The 22503-nt window shown below is 39.2% G+C and overlaps 2 long non-coding RNA genes across 3 annotated transcripts in view; one reads left to right on the forward strand and one right to left on the reverse strand.

Annotated features, from left to right (window-relative positions):
- The window catches only part of LOC146403379 (uncharacterized), a 38871-nt gene extending 33610 nt beyond the window's left edge, over nucleotides 1–5261 (reverse strand). Inside the window, exon 1 of the long non-coding RNA XR_014803754.1 lies at nucleotides 5168–5261. This is a non-coding gene — a long non-coding RNA (uncharacterized LOC146403379). The remainder of the gene's footprint in view (nucleotides 1–5167) is intronic.
- Nucleotides 1–22503, forward strand: part of LOC102166782 (uncharacterized) — a 93745-nt gene that overhangs the window by 9053 nt on the left and 62189 nt on the right. Inside the window, exons 2-4 of one of the 2 annotated variants that reach the window (XR_014803753.1) lie at nucleotides 4331–5361; nucleotides 18943–19010; nucleotides 19434–21525. This is a non-coding gene — a long non-coding RNA (uncharacterized LOC102166782). Of the gene's footprint in view, nucleotides 1–4330; nucleotides 5574–18942; nucleotides 19011–19433; nucleotides 21526–22503 lie in introns of those variants that run through there. The other variant, XR_002344379.2, reaches the window with a different exon arrangement.

Consider the following 22503-nt stretch of genomic DNA (forward strand, 5'->3'; position numbering starts at 1 on the left):
TTTTTTTTACACAATTTGGTCACACTCTTTTGAGGCTAATTATATACTGGCCTTGCAATCTTCACAAGATTTGCACATGACAAGTTCTGATTTGCTTGTTAGTCAGTGAAGGCAATCTTCAAAATGAAGCTTCATAAATAACCAAAAGGAAGATTTTATACTCAACAGTAAAGCTAATTTATACTTACAAGGATTTTTCCATGATGCATTATACAGTGTTAGGCGTCATATTTTAATCTACACTTGAACACACATTTCAGCCATCTTGACTTTGATTGACCTATGACATCTGGATGCTTCCTAACGGCTTGTGAGACATACTGCACCACATCATATGATGACCTGTAATGTGTTCTAATGCAATCTATTAAGCCTCTCCCTCTCTGTCTTACACACACTTGCACACACATAAAAACACACATGTACAGACACACTTAGATGTCAACAGTCCCCAAACTTAAGTGGTATCTCTCCCTCTTCCATTATCCATGATTTATTCTGGTAGTGGAACAAAAGCAACTCTGTTCATTCCTGAGAGGCTCTAAAGATGTGTTTGAACAGATAGCAACACATGCCAACAACCTAAATATAGAATAATCTTCGCGGGGTTCTCACAGCATAAAGTACCACGAATGACCTGACCAATAAATAACCTATCAGGAGAAAATGAATTGTGATAAACAAGGTGCATACAGATCTGGGTTCTAGAAATAGTTTAACTACTAATTAGAACAGTGACCTTCTGGAGATCATTTAACCTTTCTGAACCCCTTGAACAGATTCTTCCCTATCCTACTCACTTCCTGGGTGATGAGGACAAAATAGAGTAAAGCACGTGAAAACAGCTTGAACAATTTAATCTTCTGACACAGACAACTTTGCAAGTTGATTATATCTAAGTTTGTGGAGTTGCCGTAGAATGAAAACTCTTTCTTCTGTGCTGAAGTTTATTAGTTGGGAAACCATTTTTATAATGCGGATTAATTAACTTTTAAGACAATCAGCCACACTTCCTCAAAGAAACTTTCTGTTTACATTCTGAGATTCAAATTGAGGCCCCTTGGGTAACACTCAAAACTCTTCACGTCTACACCTAATCAGACTTGGATATTTTACAAAATACTGACAACGTGCTGTGGCTGTAGGCATAACTATCCTTCAAAAATGCAGGTGGACAGAGATTTCACTTTTCATCTGATTTCCTACACACACAACCAATTAAGAGATTAAAAGGACAGACCAGTTTTCCAATTTGTTATTTCCTGACACTGGAGGTATGCTGGCACCGTGTGTTGACAGCACCAATAGGAGCATATTTATAGGGAGGAATTCTACCTCGATTCTTTTGTTCAGCTCATTACAATTGATTTGCTACTGGTATAAACTCGGGGTTATTATAATAATTAGCGCAGATGTTAATGTAACAAAATAGTGTTTTCCAGTTAAAAGAATATCCAAATGCAAGCCTGGTTTTCCTCCACTGGTAAGCGAAGTCTTTCCGATGCCCTGATCCCCAGGAGGTTTTTAATGTTCCTCATTAGGCTGAGATTCCTTTTTTTCTATGCATTTTGGAGTTCCTGAGTGAACCTTTCCAGGTCACAATGATGCCCAGTTTGTACCATTCAATGCCAGTGAGTTGACAAACACTATTATAGAAGTCAAAGGCAGGACTTGAAGAGTGCAGGTGTCGGGAAGATCACACATCATGCAACGTTTGACTGTGGGATTCATTACGGCTTATGGGAAGAAAGAAGTGCTTGAAGGACTCAAATGCCAGAAACACATTTTCAGTTTGCTGCCAAGCTGTACAGATGTGGAAGGAATGTTTAAATTCACCTAATAGAGACATGTTCAAGACCACCTGAGCCACCTCAGAGGCTCTTTGTCCCCGCTTTGTTAGAGCCACAGGCTTACACACCTGCCAAGCAGTGTGAACACCCCTTAGGTCTTTGTAAAATGCATCTGTGTTCAACTTTTGATAGCTATTACAAAACATGCAATTATTGCTCCGAGTAAGTTCCCTTCAGCTGCTTTCCAGTCAGTGGAAGTAGGTGTAAACATTTCTCAGTGGGCTGTTATCCCAAATGCCACTTGGATCCAGGGCTTTGGGTCTTGTTCTATCTTCTGTGCATGTATTCCAAGCATGTTCCAGCTGAGAAGTTTAGTGTTCAAAGGACATACAGTCTGGAAAAAAATTTCATCTTTATCCTAATTTGGGGAGTCGTGATTTGAAGTAAGCAATGATAAATCATTCAGTTGTGGTGAACAAGATGTAGCAATGTGGATTCCTATTTAGCAAGATCAATTGCCTTTTTACCTAAAAAAGTCATGAATAAGGAGGCTTTTTTTGGAAATTCGAATGATACTTTTAATTACAAACTCATTAATGCTGGGCTTTTGAATTGGTAGAAAATGGTACTGAAGTAGTTGCTGCAGTCTTTGGGGTGAAGAGGATGACAAGGTAACCAAGGTCCTCTGCCCCTTTCCTGAGGCCCAAGACCCTGCGACACCAGCACTGTTGTCCTTGATCATCTCTCCCAGGGGTGCTGGAGGCTTCACAGCTCAGAGGCTTTGGAGCTATAAATCTAATTCTTCACATGCAACCATATCAGACACATCATCTTCCAAAAAGTTGAGCAGGAACAATGGTGGCTATTTTTTAGTAATTTATTTGGGTCTGTTTTCACAAATCATATGACTAGAGATGATAGTAATGAAAGTATCAACTAGATTTAGTAATCCCAATATATAAAAAAATGCATAGAGTCCGCTTGGGAAATACTTCATTTAGAGATGCTATTCTTTCCTTTTTATCTTCCTCTTTCCTTCCTTCTTTTCCCTCCTCCCTGCTGTCCCTCCTTCCTTCCTTCCAAAAGGTCTATTAAGTTACCACCCTGCTGGTGTGTTAGTAGACAGTTCATTTAAATGAGGTGATTTGCATAGAGTTTAACAAAGGGGACATTAACAATGGTGTAGGCTGGGATAAGGACAGCTAATAAGGTGTAGTGCAAAATCCTGGCTCTTAGTAACAGTGGGGACAATCACTACCCCTAGGCCTGTAGGGACAATAGTCAGAAGAGGTGACTAGAACCCAGAAATGGAAGCTGTATGGAGAAGGCCTCCTGAGAGGAACCATGGCCTTAAAGAGAGGGTCACAGATAATTCACAGCAGCCTGATCCATTTCTACACCTTGTTTTTTTGTTGTTGTTGTTTGTTTGTTCTTTCTGCTTACAAGAAATCCACTTTATTTTTTTAAAATCACATCTGTAGTTGTATAATGATCATCACAATCCAATTTCACAGGATTTCCATCCCACAACCCAAGCACATCCCCCCAAACCCCAAACTGTCTCCTCCAGAGACCGTAAGTTTTTCAATGTCTGTGAGTCAGTATCTTCTTCTGCAAAGAAGTTCAGTCTGTCTTTTTTTCAGATTCCACATGTTAGTGAAAGCACTTGATGTTGGTGTCTCATTGTATGGTTGACTTCACTTAGCATGATAATTTCCAGGTCCATCCATGTTGCTAAAAATACTGGTATTTCATTCATTTTAATGGCTGAGTAATATTCCATCGTGTATATGTACCACATCTTCTTGATCCACTCCTCTGTTGATGGACATTTAGGTTGTTTCCATGTCTTGGCTATTGCAAATAGAGCTGCAATGAACATTGGAGTACATGTGTCTTTGCGAGTCATGGTTTTCTCTGGATAGATGCCCAGGAGTGGGATTGCTGGATCAAATGGTAGTTCTATGCTTAGTTTTTTGAGGACTCTCCATACTGTTTTCTACAGTGGTGACACCAATGTACAATCCCACCAACAGTGTCATAGGGTTCCTTTTTCTCCACACCCTCTCTAGCACTTATTGTTTGTAGACTTTTTGATGATGGCCATTCTGGCTGGTGTAAGGTGGTACCTCACAGTGGTTTTGATTTACATTTCTCTAATGATGAGTGATTTTGAACATCTTTTCATGGTTTTTTTTTGGCCATCTGTATTAGATCTTATTTCTTTATCTTTCTCTCATTCTTTTCTTTTCTTTTTTTTTTTTTTTTTTCTTTTTACAGCCATACCTGTAGCATATTGAAGTTCTCGGGCTAGGGGTCGAATTGGAGATGCAGCTGCCTACACTATAGCCATGGTGACTCTGAATGGGAGCTGCATCTGCAATCTACCCTGCTGCTCACAGCAATGCCAGATCCTCAACCCACTGAGTGAGACCAGGAATTGAACCCACATCCTCACAGACACTATGTTGGGTTCTTAACCCACTGAGCCACAAGGGGAACTCCTAGACCTTATTTTCTTATTTTCTAATCTCTCATAGGCACACACAACTGGCAGCTAAACACAAGAGAGCCTGCCATCTAGCCTCCCAAGGCACAAAACTAGGAGAAGATGAAGAGAGGAGCTCAGGAAGGACGTGCAGCCCAGCAGGAACTGGAGGATGCCTGGTGATAGACACAACAGAAAGGGAAAGCCCTGCTATTTAAGAAGATTCCACCCCTGGTGGGGGCAATAGAAAATATAATGAGGATTACAGGGTGAGCATAGAGAAGAGGGGGAGACTTAAACCGGACTGAGAATTGCAGCAGCAGGGGAGTGTGTGTGGGGGGGGGGGGGCGGCAAGGGAGTCTTAGTGAAGATGGCGCAAGCCAAGAAGTAAAGACTAATGAAGATATTATGCAAACACTGGACCACAGAATGGGAAGGTCGAGTGGTTGGACATGAAGCTGGAAAAGAGGACAAGTGCCACGTCTTGGACAGATATGCTTGCAGCTTCAGCTTTATTCTAGAGACAACAGACAGGCTCAGCAGTATCTTCAGGAGGCAAGAGACACAGCGTAAGGTCACGTAGCAATTACAGTGGGGGCAGTGAAGCAATATATGTGCTGTGTGAAGTGAGGTGAGACAGGGGACCGGAGGATGAGTTAGGACTCTAACAGTGAAACAGGGCAGTGGGTTGAAAAGAGGGACATACCGGGCGCTTTTGTCCAAAAGCCTAAGTCCAGCAGGGCCCACTCTGGCTTCCCCTCGGAGTCTACCGAATGTACGTATTCCCTCCCCAGTCTAAGCCGCTCCTCCTCCTGGTTCCTGCCAAGCAGGAGGGCACCTTCCCATCAGCAGTCTTCTAAACTAACCTATTTCCACCTCCCACGCTAGCCTCCTCTTTCTCTGCCGAGTCCGGGCCAAACGCCTTCCTCTCGGGTCCCAAGGACTCAACACCTACCGGCTGACGTTTATTTTACGACAGTGACGTGACCGAGTGATGTTTCCAGTTCACTCAAGGAAAAGTGAGGTTCCTGCAGACTGATACCCCACCCGCCCCGCTTTGGTGGCTGCTGTTTCCGACCCACAGTAGGTTTCCGTGTGTATTTACTGAATTAGAGAGAACCGAATTTCTGACCTCCTTCTTGTCGCAGTTTTTGCCAGAATGGGGCTGGGAGGGAGAAGGTGCAGCCTCTCGACTGGCCAGATTCACTGAATCGACGCTGAATCTACGCCTCCGAGGCTCAAAAGGGCAACAGAGGGTGTAACCAGAACACCATCATGTCTGAATTTCCATCCAGGTATCTGCATTCTCCCAAGTTCCCTTTCCCCCAGAGTTATTTTTTTCCTTAAAAAGACCGGAGAGAGTTCCTGTTGTGGCACAATGGAAATGAATCCGACTAGTATCCAGGAGGATGCCGTTGGATCCTCCGCCTCACCCAGTGGGTCGGGGATCTGGCATTGCCAAGAGCTGCAATGTAGGTCGCAGACGCAGCTTGGATCGAACATTGCTGTGGCTGTGGCATAGGCCAGAGACTGCAGCTCCCATTTGACCCCTAGCCTGGGGAACTTCCATATGCAGTGATTGAGGCCCTAAAAAAAGGCCAAAAAAAAAAAAAAAATCCATACAGCAGAGAATTCCTATTGTGGTTCAGCGGCTTAAGAACCCAACCAATATCCATGAGGATGTTGGTTCAATCCCTGGCATTGCTCACTGGGTTGAGTGTAGCATTGCTGCAAGCTATGGGACAGATTGCAGACATGGCTCAGATCTGGTTGCTGTATCTGTGGCATAGGCTGGTGGCTACAGATCCGATTCTGCCCCTAGCCTGGGAACCTCCATATGTGCAGGTGTGCCCCCAAAAAGTAAAAAAAAAAAAAAAAAAGACCCAAGAGCAACATCAAGTGAAATGGTATTTTGGAGAAATTTGTAAACTATGAGAAGCAAAGCAATAATTTCCCGTGTATCTAGCTATCTGTAAATAAGTTAATTTCTTTCAGATGTTATTATATAAGATTAGTTTTAGGCATTTTGTACATTTTGTTTCTGTGGGAATTGGAATTTTTTTCCATGGTATTTACCAACTAATTGTAGCTGATGTACTGCAAAGCTCCCTGTTTTTGTATTATATCTTCTTTACTGAACTTTACTAATTATGAGTTTTTCAGTTGATTCTTTTTGTTTTTTGGGGGTATATAATTAGATTACATGCTAATGCTGATGGTTTTATCTTCTACGTCCTAAAAATTCACCTTTTTTGATTTCTAATTTTTAAAGTATTGACCAGATCTTCCAGAACTATGTTGTATGTTAACAGTAACATGATGTGTCTTAATCTTATTCATACCTTAAATGATAATGTCTCCAGGAGTTCATATTCGGCGTGCCTTCCGCTAGTAAAAGTTTAAAAACAGCCTTATTTTTCATTTTAAAGAAATATTCTCAGAGTTCCTGTCATGGCTTAGTGGTAACGAACCTGACTAGTATTCATGAGGACGCGGGTTTGATCCCTGGCTTTGCTCAGTGGGTTAAGGATCCAGGGTTGTTGTGAGCTGTGGTGTGGGTCGCAGTCTCAGCTGGGATCTGGTGTTGCTGTGGCTGTGGTTCAGGCCGGCAGCTGCAGCTCTGATTAGATCCCTAGCCTGAGAACTCCTATATGCTGCCAGTGTGACCCTGAAAAGACCAAAAAAAAAAAAAAAAAAAAAAAAAAAAGAAAGTATTCCCTTCCTAGACAAAACATGGATTGAAATTGTTTTCACTTTTCTAGCTGAATCTATCGAACTAATATATTAGATAAATCATTTTCCGAATAATAAACTCAATTTGTGTTTCTAGGGGAAAAATAGTTTATCTCTTATACACCTAGCTAAAGTTTACATATGAAAATGGGAAACACTTAAAACACAGACCTGTGAGATCAAGCAGAGTCTCCAGTAAAGCCTGAAGGGTAGGGATACAAATCTGTCACATGTGCTCTTCTACTCTTCTATCCTAAGGAAGCCTTCAGAAGAGATGAAAGAATCCAAACAGCAGGGTCTGCCAATCCTAAAGGACATAGTAGTCAAAGGATATATTACAAGGAGACAGTCGCTAGGAGGGTAAAGGAAAATTGTAATTGTTACTGAGTATGTATTTAGGAGCTGCATAGTTTGTCTACACTACCTTTAATGGTCAGGATAACCCTGTAGGGTAGATTTTCTATCCCCATTGTAGAGATAGGTTCACTGAAGTTTAAAGCAGTCATTTCAACCAGCAGACATTTATGGCCTCCCTACTAGGTGCCAAGCACTGTGATAGCTCAGTACCTTTTCCAAAGCCACTTGGCAGAGCCAGATTCTGAATCCTCATCTATCTTGAGTCAAAAGACTAATCTTTTCCCAACACTGTTTTCCTTATCTTACCCACATGGTTTAACTTTGGAGCAATATTTCCTTGAATCCATTGTATTAACATAATGTGACTTTTTGGAGCACTGTGTTGCCTTGAATCCATTGTATTAACATAATGTGACTTTTTGGAGCACTGTGTTGCTGTGATATTTTCAGAGTCCTAAGGTTCAGACAGCATCTAACCGAACCTCCCAGCATTTTAACATCAAGTCTGCTGAAGCTGCACACAGTCGAATCCAGTCTTGAGTGCAGTTCTCTATGTGGGCAGAATGCATATGTGACGGCTTTCAGTGGGAGAGATTTAATTCTCAACACTTTTAGTTATGTTGTGACTGGGACTTTAGTATGTCTTGAGTTTTGATAGATTGATTGCAAAATGCATGTTAGTTGTTTCTGTGATAAATATAGGCATGATGGATGCCTGAATAAACTTTGCTCTCCTTCTTACAGTAGTAACCCCAACTCTCCTTTTTGTGGCTCTCTGTGGCCTGAATCAAGGTAATTAATAAGAAAAATATATCTCCTTCTCACAGCTCCTACATGTTTTTGCTCGAAAGGGACTCCCATGACGGATGGCCACCATCTTGGACATTGCTCCATGCTGTTTTCAAAGGTGATGGGGAAAGTGTAGGAAAATGTCAGTGTGCCCACCACTGCATGCTCAGTCACATTTGGCCAGACCAGTTAGTTGCAAGCCGTAGTAGAAAGAACATTTCACAGCAAGCTCCCAGAGGGTGAAGCAGTGGGTTTGATGGCATCAAAGAGAGATGTTCTCCTTCCTGTGGGTCTCCATCCTCCCCCATCCCTTTCTCTCCCCCAGAGATAGCTCTTGGTGAGCAAAGCAATATCTTTTTTGAAGCTGTAGTTGGATAATTGGATTAAAAGTAGTTTGTGTTTGTTCAAAAAGCAATGGGAAATGAAGAATTGATTGTCAGGAAAATGGAGAAGTTGCAGATTTGTCTTTAGTGACCCAGCTCCCTTAAGATGTCCCCATGTAACTTGCTTCAGAGGTCTTTTTACACTAGAATTAATCTCCTGGACCAGTACCTTGGAAACTCCCTGTCTTGTCCTACTGTTTTCTTTTCCCCTCCCTTTCCAACATGGTCTCTTGCTTCACTCCAGAAGTTACTTAGTCTGAAACTTATACCTTTCAGTTTCCACGTTTTCTGTCTGGTTACTTGACTCCAAAAATCTAGTTATAAAAGTAAAAGCTGGAGGAGTTCCCGTCGTGGCTCAGTGGTTAATGAATCTGACTAGGAACTATGAGGTTGCGGGTTTGATCCCTAGCCTTGCTCAGTGGGTTAAGGATCTGATGTTGCCGTGAGCTGTGGTGTAGGTTGTGGACGTGGCTCGGATCCCGAGTTGCTGTGGCTCTGGTGTAGGCTGGCGGCTACAGCTCTGATTAGACCCCTAGACTGGGAACCTCCTTATGCCGTGGGTGTGGCCCTAGAAAAGGCAAACAAACAAACAAACAAACAAAAAGTAAAAGCTGGAGTTCCTGTCATGGCACAACAGAAATGAATCCGACGAGGAACCATGAAGCTGCAGGTTCAATCCCTGGCCTTGCTCAGTGGGTTAAGGATCTCGCGTTGTGGTGAGCTGTGGTGTAGTTTGCAGGTGCAACTTGGATCTGGCGTTGTTGTGGCTGTGGCCTAGGACAGTGGCTACCGCTCTGATTCAACCCCTAGACTGAGAACCTCCATATGCCGTGTGTGTGGCCCTAAAAAAAAAAGACAAAAATAAATAAATAAAAGCTAATTTTTTTTTTTTTTGCTTAATTATCGAGTAGTTTTGAGTACTTACTATGTGGTAGACAGCATGCTAAGCAATTTACATGCATCATCTCATTTAGTCCTCATGACAACTCCTACACTGTAACAAAATCCAGCCATTCATTCATTCAGTTATTCAAACAGTATGTCCTGAGTGTCTACTCTGTGTGAGATAGCGTTCTAGTTTTTAACAGGACATGGGTCTGATTGAGCTTAAAGTCTGGACAAGGACATGGATAACGAACAAGGGGACAAATGAGATCATTTCAGATACTAAGAGTGGCACAAGGAGAATAAAATAGGGTAGTTCAATAAATATGGACATAAAATAGAATGGTGAGGGAAAACTTCTTTGAGGTAGTGATTTTTAGCTTCAGACTCAAATGATAGAAAAGTTAGACATACAAATATCCGTGAGAAGAACATTCTAGAAAAAAGGAACAGTGCTTATATAGGCTTGGAAGTGTAGATAAATTAAGAGAAACAGGTAGAACACTGATGTTGGCTGGATCATAGTGGACAAAGGTGAGAGTATTAGATCAGGAGATGAGATCATACCTGGATTCCAGCACCTGTAAAGCCATGGAGGCAATGGAAAGGGGGTTGGCTTATATCCTGATAGTCAGAACAAGAGAATGGCAGGGACTGATTTATCATTTTATTTATTTATTTATTTTTGTGCTCTATATGGCTGCACCTGTGGCATATGTAAGGTTCCAGGCTAGGGGTTGAATCGGAGCTATAGTGACTGGCCTACACCACAGCCACAGCAACATGGGATCCGAGCTGCGTCTATGGCCTACACCACAGCTCACAGCAATTCTGGATCCTTAACCCACTGAGTGAGCCCAGGGACTGGACCTGCATCCTCATAGATACTAGTCAGATTTGTTGGGAACTGCTGATTTATAATTTTAAAAGATCACTGTAGAGAATGGACTGTAGGGGTCCAAGATTCTAAAGAGACATCTTGAATAATCTAGAAGAAATATTGTGGTGGCTTAGAATGCTAGTGGTAGAAGTGAAAATGATTCACTCTTCAGGACAGATAAAGGAGGAGTTTTGTGGGTGAGCTATTATGTATTAGAATGGATGTGGGTGAGGGCGATGGGGAGAGAAATGAAAGATGATTCATAGTTTTTAGCTTAAGCAGTTAGGTTGTGTCATGACTGAGATGGGGATGAGTAGGGGGAAGGGTGGGGATTTTTTGCATGTGTGTTTCTTTTTTGATTGGGACTGAGTTGAGGGACATCCAGAGTTTTGCTTGGCATGCTCTTTAGATATCTGATGAAGATGCCAAGTTGGGTATGAGTCTAACACTCAGGAGAGTGGTCAGGGTTGGATGTATACATTTGGGAGTTATAAGTATTTTAATTTGCAGGTAGTATTTAAAGTTTGGGGACTGAATGAGATATCCTTCAAAACAGAAAAAGAAAAGAGAGGTCAAGCCTGAATCGTAAGTCACTCCAAGACTTTAAAGTTTAAGTAGAGAGAAATGAGCCAGTGGAGGAAACTAAAAGGGAGTGGCCAGTAAAGTAGGTAGGGAATTAGCAGAGAGGTAGGGAGTCTTGGGAAGCCAAGAGGAGAAAGTATTTCAGGAAGGAAAATGTGATTTCCTATGTTCATCGATGCTAAGAGGTTGAATAAAATAACAGCAGAGAATGACCACAGAACGCCATGGAAGCTAAAGAGACTAAAGCTTGATTAGAGAGAAATGGAAGGCGAGGAAGTGGAAAAAGCCAGAAAATCAAGGCTTAGAGATAGAGTACCTTGTTCAGCGTTTGAGTTTAACTCAAGATTAGAACCCATAGAACCTGACGTCAAAGCCAGACTCAGAACTCATCTCTGTGTGAGGATAAAAGTGATACTTGTTCACCTCCATCCCTTCTTTTCTGAGTAACCAACACCAGGGACATCAGGAAGCCAGTGATGTGTAGCTGTTTACTGATCCAGAGAAGGGCTGTGACACTCTGACCGGATGGGCAGTGTGGGGGAAAGAGAGTGCCAGGAAGGGTAGTATGAGGGGAAGTACTTTGAGAGACCATCTTAAATAACACAGTTTAATTATTTACATATGCATCACTCCTTACATTTCATAAAGCATTATATCATTTGATTTCTACAGATACCCAGTAAGTTAGAAACAGTTCTAACATATCAAAAAGACATATAGCTGCACAGCAATTCCTAAGGAAGGCAAGGCAAGGATTAAAGTTATAAGTCAATCATTTGAAAGATTAAATAATTTTTTGGTTTGTTTTCAGTTAGCGTAGATATTTGTTTTTTTGTCTTAATATGAATGCTTGAAAATCCTGTATTATATCTGTACCATGCCTTCATCTATTAATCCATCCATCCATCTATTCTTTCACTCATTCATTCATTTATTCATTAGAAGTAAGTTCACTGCACACCTGGCTTTAGGCTTGTCACAAGGACTTAATCACCAAATCATGGGACTTACCTTTAAGAAACGTATATTTGGAGTTCCCTTTGTGGCTCAGTGGTTAACAAGCCCAACTAGGATCCATGAGGATGCGGTTTGATCTCTGGCCTCTCTCAGTGGGTTAAGGATCTGGTGGTGTTGTTGCTGTGGTATAGGCCAGCGGCTGTAGCTTCAACTCGACCCTAGCTCAGAAACTTCCATATGCCGCAGGTGCAGCCCTAAAAAGAAAAAAAAAAAAAAGCAACGTACATTTGTTGGAAAGAAAATGTACATGAGGGCAATGTTCGCTGTGATCAACACACATAAGTGTATCATGCCTAACAGTGCCAGGGTCAATATTGGAATTTGCTGGTTGGAAGAAGTATTATAAGACTCAAAGAAGGAATCAGTTAATTTGCTCTGGATGAAATAAAATGGCTTCATAGAGGTATCACCATGTTGGCTTGCTAGAGTCTAAAATGCAAACATACAAACAAGAAATGAAGAGGGTTGCAGGATATTGAGGACAGGTTTTTCAGACAAAAGGAGTGATATGAGTAAGGGCAGGGAGGGGTGAAACAATGCTGGTATGCTTGTGAAATGGCAACAGCTTGGCATGCTGAGCACAGTTTGGAGATAGAAAGTGAATAAAGTAAGATATTAGGTGAGGTAGGTATCAGTAATAGCTAATTTTTATACATAAGAATTATTTCTTTGACATTTCAGACAATGATTTGCATATTATTATTACCCCATTTTGCAGATGTGGAAATTGAAGCATTGAGGTTTCAAGTAATTTGCCCTAGTCTCAAGGCATATAGGTGGTCAAACTGGGGTTTGAATCTGGGCAAATTGGCTCTGAGTCTTATCCCTCCAATGCCATATTGAAAGCCTTTCATGCAATTCTAAAAAGCTTAGGCTTTAATCTATAGGAAATGGAGATCTGGTGGAATTTCACATGCCATCCCTTCCATAGACTCTCATGACGCTTGAATAGGATTCAGCCATTCCCTGCATAGAATTCAGGGGATCTATGTATTTGGATTGAAAAAAAATTACAACTTTATTTGCACAAATGTCTAACTGGACTGTAGCATTTTCTTAAATTATGAATTTAGGAACAAACCTCAATAGTACCTGTGGCTGAGATGTTTTTACATGACGTTAAATTTGTTACAGGTGTCTTGAAATATCGTTTACGCTATTCAAAATTACAATCATTATTTGACCTGCTGCTAGATCTTATAATGTTAATGCATTAATGAAGACACATTTTTTTTTTTTTGTCATTTTAGGGCTGCACCTGTGGCAAATGGAGGTTCCCAGGCTAGGGGTCGAATTGGAGCTGTAGCTGCTGGCTTACGCCACAGCCACAGCAACTTGGGATCCAAGCCACATCTTCGACCTACCCCCACAGCTCACAGCAATGCTGGATCCCCAACCTACTGAGCAAAGCCAGAGATCGAACCCATGTCCTCATGGATGCTCGTCAGACTTGCCTCCACTGAACCACAATGGGAACTCCAAGATAAACATTTATTAATTTATTACATCATAAATTTGCTTTTTAAATGTTGATAATTGTCACTCAATATCATTCATTGGTTTCCTTTGTAATCCTCTGTATTTAAAGTCATTACTACGAAAAGGAACCCATAGGCTTCCAAAAACTGCCAAAGGAATCAAGGCACATTAAAAAAAGTTTTTTTTTAAAAAACCTGATATCGTACAAATTCCCATGTAATATAGAAATTCCCATTCTATTACTCAGGGGCAATTGCTTAGAATTTGTTTAATATTTCCAGTGATTGGGGAGTTCACTACCCAGCAAATGAATACTTTTTATTCTTTAAAGCTTAAAAGTTTTCAAAAACTCTGCTTTTATATTGGAAATAATAATTGTCTAGTTAAACGTTCTCTCCCCTCCCTCTTTTTAGAGCTGCCCTTCCCTCTTGAGCTATGTTCCTTTTAAAAAATGTGAATGATTTCTGTCTGGTTTCTTTGAGATCTGTTTTCCTCAAGGCCAGGGTATGTCTCTGACACTTCCCAGAAATCTCACCCCCCTTAGTCTTACAAATCTCCAAAATATCGGGGTGATTGTCTCGCAAGTTTCCTGGCACTGACAACCCTACTCCTTCCTTGAAATTCATAGTGAAGTTGAGTCGTAGTTCTCTGTAATTCCTCCTCAACCATCTGAGGCATGAAACTGCTAGTTAAGCAAGTTGAGAACTTATCAGACGCATGCTTTTAGCAGAATGAAACTTTCAGTGGCTGACTAGGTAAAGCCCCAACCCTACCCCTGTCACTTCTGGATTCTGTTGCTTTGTCAGTGGTATTGGCTGTCTTCATAAAACACCATGCATCTCCTGTCTTTGGCCATTTAGGGTGAAGTTTACTTCCACAATGATATCAATTCTTTTCTTTCTCCTTTCATCATCAAAAGCCAAATGGTCTCCACCATCTTTCTACCCCTTGCTTCATGAATTTTCATACAGGTGCATGTCTTCCTGACAATTTAGATCTATTTCTTTTGAAAAAGTATATCTTTCCACTGCCATCTTCCAGTTGGCAATCATCTCCTTCCCATCAAGTCACAGTGATTTCTGTTTTCCTTGGCTGCCACTGTAAATTTGCAGAAAGGAAAGAATTTGCAGTTCCTGGGACTATCTATGCTGCGTTGGGTGTAACCACAGAGTTAGAAAGGACTGCTACAGGCACCACTCAAAGGAAACTTGGCAACAGAAATCCACTTCCCATCCCCTCACCACAGCTGTGAAGGCCATTGTCAAGCAATTTATACTGAACTTTAAAAAAGTGTTTAAAGACAGAAAACTGTAGTGGGAGTTGGTATAGTCAGTGTTTTTTTTTTTTTTTTTAACACTTCTCATTTGTTGTTTGGTGTCTGAGATATAAGTTCACGCCAAAAAAAAAAAAAAAAAAAGTTAGGAACCAGTTTTATTCCACATGCCAAAAGAACAGCACTCTTAGATATTTTCTGTTTATAGAAAAACAGAATATTACATAACAGGAACTCATCAATAGTACTTCTTTTTCTCTCCCAAGTGTTTTGTTTCCATTTTTAAGTCTGGGATCAAATTTTTCAGGAAAAAATAAGGTAAATAAAGGGCAAAAATGCAAAATATCCGGTTCTGGAGTCCCCAACCCTAAGTTTATATCTTTTTTATACTATTAATAGTATTTCATAGTATTTTTAAGGTTATAATTCCACAAAACGAATATATTCATCACACAATACTTTTTGTGTGTGTGTGTGTAGAGAATGGGATAAAACCAGTATAATTTTTAAATTAAATTTTCTTGGATTATAGTTGATTTACAAAGTTGTGTTAATTTCAGGTGTACAATAACATGAATCAGTTATACATATATCCATTCCTTTTCAGATTATTTTCCCGTATAGGTCACTATAGAGTATTGAGTAGATTTCCCTATGCTATAGTGTTAAGTCCCTGTTACTCATCCATCCCACACATAGTAGTATATATATGTCAATCTCAACCTCCCATTTTATTCCTCCCCCCACCATTTTCCGTTTGGTAACCACAAGTTTGGTTTTTAAATATTTGAGTCTGATTCTGTTTATTGACAAGTTCTCCTGTATTATTCTTTATTAGATTCCACATATTAGCGATCTCATATGGTATTTATCTTTCTCTGTCTGACTTACCTCACTTACTATGATAATTTCTAGGTTCATCCATGTTGCTGCAAATGGCATTATTTCATTATTTTTTGTGGCTAAGTAATACCACATCTTCTTTATCCAGTCCTCTGTTGATGGATATTTAGGTTGCTTCCTTGTCATGGCTGTTATAAATAGTACTGCAGTGAACATTGGGGTGCATGTATCTTTTTGAATTATTTTTTGTTTATTTGTTTGTTGGTTTGTTTGTTTTTTAATGGCTGCACCCACAGCATTTGGAGGTTCCTTGGCCACAGATTGAACCTGAGCTGCAGCTGTAACCTATGCTGCAACTGTGGCATCACCAAATCCTTTAACCCACTGAGCCAGGCCAGGGATCAAACCGACACCTTTATAGCAACCCAAGTTACTGCAGTCAGTTTCTTAACCCATTGCACCACAGCAGGAATTCCTATAGTTAGTTTTTTAAGGAATCTCCATAGTGTCTGTACCAATTTACATTCCCATCAACAATGTAAGAGGGTTCCCTTTTCTCTGCACCCTCTCCAGCATTTATTGTTTGTAGACATTTTCATGATGGCCATTCAGACTGGTGGGAGATATACCTCATTGTAGTTTTGATTTGCATTTCTCTAATAAAACCACTATAATTTTTAGAAACATCCAAAGTAATAAGAGATCCTGTGGCTGAATATGCCTCCGTGGTGGAGATGTTTGAGCATGGAAAGTAAGAAAACATGCTGCAACTGCTACTTCTGGATACAATTTTGTGATCACCTATTTGAAAGGCAGTAGAAGACAGAAGCCCAGTAATAATCAGAGAGTGACCATTGAATAAGCTATTTACTCTGATTTAGTGAAAGACAGACACATTAAAAAAATTGAAATATAGCTGATTTACAGTGTTGTATTAGTTTCAAGTGTACAGCAAAGTGGTCTGGATATATTGTATATAATTTTACAGATTCTTTTCCCTTATAGATTATTACAAGATATTGAGTGGAGTTCCCTGTGCCATATAGTAGGTCCTTGTTTGTTATCTATTTTATATATAGTAGTATAGTAGTGTGTATGTGTTAATCCCAAACTCCTAATTTATCCCTCCCATCCTCTTTTCCCCTTTAGTAACCATGAGTTTGTTTTCAAAGGACATTCACGTTTAAAGATTTAGAGATCTTTGACATCTTCTTGTCTAACTTGTGCACTCAAAGGATGAGAGCTGTCAGACCACAGAGCTAGATGGTTATGAAGTAAGGCAAGGCCAGAAGGCTCTGAACTGCCTGACTTGCTGGATTTGACACTTGATCACTTTCCTCCTCTGCTTTACCTTCCCAACACCATCCCTCCTTGGGTTTCCTCTTGCCTTCCGACCATTGTCTCTAAATCTCAGTCATCATTTCTTCAGCTATATTCTCCTGCTTCTTGCCTGTTCGTATTCGCAAAGTTTCCACCTCTGAGTTTCTTCTCTTTTTAATTGACATGCTCCTCATGGACATCTGTCCACCACCATTATTTCAATTACCAAGGGAGATGAGGAAAGTGACAGTGTTAAATGCAGCAGGAAGATACACTAAGGATGTGAAATACCCAAAATGTTTTGCAGAAGGGGAGTTATTTGTGACCAAATTTCATTGACGGAGTGGTGGGTCAGAAGATCCCAGGATGAAGGGGAATGGGGAAGAGGAAATATGGGCTATTTTTCCTTTTACAGAAATTTGGAAGAAAGAAATGTAGTATTCAATTGAAAGAGGAGGTTTTTTGTTTGTTTGTTTCACTTTTAAGATGGGAGGTACATGAACATAATTATATGCTGAAAGTAGGAGTTAATTATGGAGACGGCTAAAGATGGGAGAGTGAGAGAAGTGATGGACTGAAGTTCCAGAGGAGTTATATTCCCAGGATCATGGGGGACAGATGGAGGAGTGGTCCTTGAACAGTAGGAAGACCTCATCCTCTGAGAGTGGAGGAAAGAGATAAAGACGTGTGCTTATAACTATATTGATGGGGGGGGGCAGTTGAGACAATTTAAGCTAGATTATTTCCATTTTATAAATAAGAGGCAAATTTTCTACCGAAAGTGAAAGGAACTTCAGCCCCATATTTGAAATGAAGAGGCCATGACTAAGAACATGTAAAGAGCTCATACATGGCGTCGAGGAACTGTTTGAAGCTGGGAAGAATAAATTTATAGTGGCTTGAATTTGCACTGGATTTTTCCTCCTCCAGTGGTGCTTATTTGACATGGTATAGGAGAAAAAAAATCAAGTTATTGATCTAGCATTTTCCTGAGAAGACTGTGGTGCAAGAGAAATGAACTAAAAGAGACATAACTTTCAATGATTATCTTGTATCCTAGGAGTAAAGACACTAGAAGGCTTAGGCATGAAATACACACCCAATTAGGCACCTGTTTTAGAATTTGGTGAGTTTTACCAAATTTTTACTCTCATGTAACATTCACCACAATTAAGGTATAGAACAGTATCAGTCCAAGTTTATTTATTTTTTTACTTTTGCTCACACATATATTAATTTCAGCACTCTTCATTCCTTTTGTAGTTGTTTCCATGTTAGTGTCATTTTCCTTCTACTTAAAGAACTATTTTAAAACATTTCTTATAGTGTAAGCCTATTGATGACATATTCTTTCAGGTTTTGCTTTTCTAAAAACATTTTTTTGTGGTTTTTTTTTTTTTTTTTTGTCTCTTTTGTTGTTGTTATTGTTGTTGTTGCTATTTCTTGGGCCGCTCCCGCGGCATATGGAGGTTCCCAGGCTAGGGGTCGAATCGGAGCTGTAGCCACCGGCCTACGCCAGAGCCACAGCAACGCGGGATCCGAGCCGCGTCTGCAACCTACACCACAGCTCACGGCAACGCCGGATCGTTAACCCACTGAGCAAGGGCAGGGACCGAACCCGCAACCTCATGGTTCCTAGTCGGATTCGTTAACCACTGCGCCACGACGGGAACTCCTCTAAAAACATTTTTATTTTGAGTTCATTTTTTTAAGAATATTTTCACTGGATACAGAATATTGTGAGGGAGGTCTTTTAGTTGTGGTTTTCCTTTCAACACTCTATAAAGATATGGTGTCATTGTCTCTGGCTTACAAAGTTCTGCCAAGAAATCCGTGGTCAATCTTATTTTTATTGCTTTATTCAGATCCCTTTTATGTAAGAAGACACAAATATTGTGCCTAGTTTTTTAGCTGCTTTAAAATTTTTCTCTTTATTCCTGGATTTCTGAAATTTGAAATGATGTGCCTTGGTGAGGTTCTTGTGCATTTATAATGCCTGGGGCTCTTTATAATTACCAAATATGTGAGTTCAGAGTTTTCACTGAACTTGATAAGTTTTGGGCCATTATTTATTTGTTTTTTTTTTGTTTGTTTGTTTGTTTGTTTTTACCCCTTCCCTCTAGCACATACTCTTCTTCTGAGATTCCGTTGCACATGTGTTGGTCTACTTGATATCCTATAGGTCACTGAGGTAAGTTTTATGGAGTGTTAATTATACTTCAGTTTTTAGAAAAAGCTTGAATGGAGATTGATGTACTTTCTTAAACAAGCAAAACTGGCTGAACCTGTGGCATATGGAAGTTCCCAAGTCAGTAGTCGAATCAGAGCTGCAATTGGGGCCTACGTGACAGCCACAGCAATACTGGAACCTTAACGCACTCAGTCAGGCCAAGGATCAAACCTACATTGTCACAAGACAATGTAGACAATGTCATGTCCTTAAACCAATGAGCTACAAAGGGGACTCCAAATTCACCCTTGTAAAGCATACAGTTCAGTGGTTTTTGTTATATTCACAAACCATTGCCACTGTCTAATTAGAGAAGACTTCATCACTTCAAAAAGAAATCTCATACCCATTAGTAGACATTTCCCATTTCCCTTTGTCTCCCAGCTCCTGGAAACTACCAGTCTACTTTCTGCCTCTATGGATTTGCCTATTCTGGTTTTTTTGGGTAAGTGGAATCTTACAAATGAACTTTTGTGTCTGAATTCTTTCATTTAGCACAATACTTTAAGCATTCATTCGTGTTGTTGCATGTATCTACCCTTCATTCCTTTTGATGGCTAGAAAAGATTCCGTTATATGCAAATACATTTTGTGTATCCATTCATCAACGGGTGGACATTTAGATTGTTTCCATCTTTATTATTAATAATATTGCTATGAACATTCATATACAAGTTTTTGTGTGGTCCTATGTTTTCACTTCTCTTAGGAGTGAAATTGCTTAGTCATATGGTAACTCTGTGTAGTCATATGGTAACCTTTTAAGGAACTGCCAAAATGTTTTCCAAAAATAGCTATACCATTTTACATTTCCATCAGCAATGTATGAGAGTTCCAGTTTCTCTAGATACTTTCCAACACAGTTTTACTGGTTACAGCCATCCTAGTATGTGTGAAGTGGTATCGCCTTGAGTTTTGATTAACATTTCAGTAATGATTAGTGATGCTGAAAATCTTTAATTGGTCATTTGTATATTTTCTTTGAAGAAATGTCCATTTAAATTTATTGCTTGTTTTTAAATTAATTTGTCTGTTATTGATGGGTTGCTAGAGTACTTTAGGTATTCTGTATACTAATTACCTATCAGGTATAGGATTTTGTCAATACTTTCTCCCCTTCTGTGGGTTGCCTTTTTATTTTCTTGGTGATGTCCTTTGAAGGACAAAAATTTTAAATTTTAATGAATTCCAAGTTATCAATTTTTTTTTTTGCTGGTGTTTTGTGTCAGATTTAAGGAACCATTGCCTAATCCAGGGTCATAAAGATTTATGTCCATGTTTTCTTCTAAGAATTTTATGCTTTTGGCCCTTACATTTTGGTAATTGATCCATTTTGAATTAATTTTTATATATGGTGTGAGAAGAATATTTTCTAACAATACTTCTACATTGCTATAAGTATTTCGAATAGTCTACATCTTAAATACTCTAATTTATCTCATGAAGTTATGAAGATATTACTTTGTAGTAGTCTCTTACAGTCTTTTGTATTTCTGTGATGTCAATTGTAACTTCTTTTTCATTTCTAATTTTATTGATTTGGTCCCTGTTCCTTTTTTTTCTTGATGAGTCTGCTAACGGTTTATCAATTTTGTATATCTTTTCAAAGAACCAGCTTTTAGTTTCATTGATTTTTTTTTGTTTTCTTAGTCTCTTTCATTTATTTCTACTCTGATCTTTAATACATAGAGCTTTGTAATAATCACGTTTATTCTCCTCTCTCTTAAGAAATATAGAGAATGGACAATTCTGTAATTTTTAAGCTTTCTCTGTTTGGTGTTTTTCTTTTTTGGATACATATTATATAGTAGATTTGGCCATGATATGTTTCTTAGTCTCAATTATAGAAAATCCTCAATTAAATTTTAAATAACTCTCTCAGTACTCTATTGGAAGACGGATGTGATAATATTTTTAGAACCTAGCTCTAGAAGACTGTTACACATGTATTTTTTTTTCTGGACATAAAGGTTATTTATATGCTTAAAAGAGTCAAATAATTGAAGTGGAAACCCCAAACCTCTTTTAATCAGGGTATATGTTAAAGATGAACAAGGTCATTAGTGTCTACTTTAAACATTACTCGGAGATTATAAAAAATAAATTATTTTAAATTTGCTGCTTTACCATAGCTACATCAAAACGGCTTTGCAGAAGTGCCCTTTGTTTTTTCACATGCTTTTTATGGAGCTCATTTTAAATAGTATAGTTCGTCAAGTGGATGTAGCATCCTATACTTAGTTATTTTCTTTTTGTTTGAAAATGTTATGCTTTAAGTGTACTCTAAATGGATTTATCTTATCTTGATGAGTACACCTAATTATTTGTGTTTGCTCCAGCCCAGTTTATTATCTGGAGCTGTAATGGTGTATTTTCTCTCTTTCTCATTGTCAATTTGTAAACCTCTTTGTAATAAGTAACTATCATATATACCCAAAGGAGAGTTGGTTGTATTAAAAGAGCCATTTTAAAAAGTTATTATTTTTCTAAATATGAGTTTCTATATGGTTTCATGTAAACATTTGTATTTTTACTTTCCAAAGTAAGTGAACAACATGGAGAAAGTTCGTAAAAAGTGGGCCTTATAGCCTAAGGTGACAAAAAATTATTCAAGTATTTGGTCAAGGGACACAGGGATATTGTCTATCTGGATGAGGAAGCAACTGGTAAATGTACAAGAGTGATTTTTAAAATAGTTCATCAACATGCCATTCATTGTTCTCCCATATTTCCTGGCAGATTCTCCTGTGACATTGACCTTCACACTGGTCTTTGGTTGACAATGCAAATCATAGGTGCCAGGACAGATTGTCCTGTGAAACTATTCCAGTAGGAAGAAAGCAATGTAAATGTCTAATACATGGAAAGGAAAGAGTAAAGAAATATTTAAGTTCTCCACTTAAAATGTGCAGGACATTTGCTTATTTGCTTTGTCAATCGTAAAGAATTTCATGTTACAGGATATTAGCTGAGGTTAAGAGGCCCTAAGAGGCTCAAGCAAGATATTAAAATCAGTTAACATTTAAGAATCATTAAGTGTCTTTTTCCTTATTTTTCAAGGCGTTTGCTAATCATCAGTTGGAATCAAGTATTTCCTCTCATGGAGTACTATTCCACAGTTAAGTAAAAGATAGGATTTCCTTTGAAGTATATGATCACTGCTTATTATAGGGGAACTGACAAGGAAGGGCATTCATTATTTTTTTTTCCATATAGAAACTTGATTTAATCATTCATAAGGACAACATTTATTTTAAGCTATTGTATTGAATATATTTCCCTAAGTCTGTATTTTCATTCACTCTTAGCATATTATCCATTATTTTATTCAATCATTCAACTCCTTTTACTTAACTCGGTTTTTTGAGTCACTTAATAAATTTGCTCAGGGAGCATATATTGAGTAGTAACCAGCACCAGGTACTGGGGCCACATTACTGTCTGAGAGGCCCTT

Source organism: Sus scrofa, chromosome 5 (assembly GCF_054392235.1).
Source record: "Sus scrofa isolate SSC_HxYL_T2T_F1_AM1 chromosome 5, Sscrofa_HxYL_maternal_Yorkshire_Landrace_v2.0, whole genome shotgun sequence".
NCBI classification, from domain to species: Eukaryota; Metazoa; Chordata; class Mammalia; order Artiodactyla; family Suidae; genus Sus; species Sus scrofa.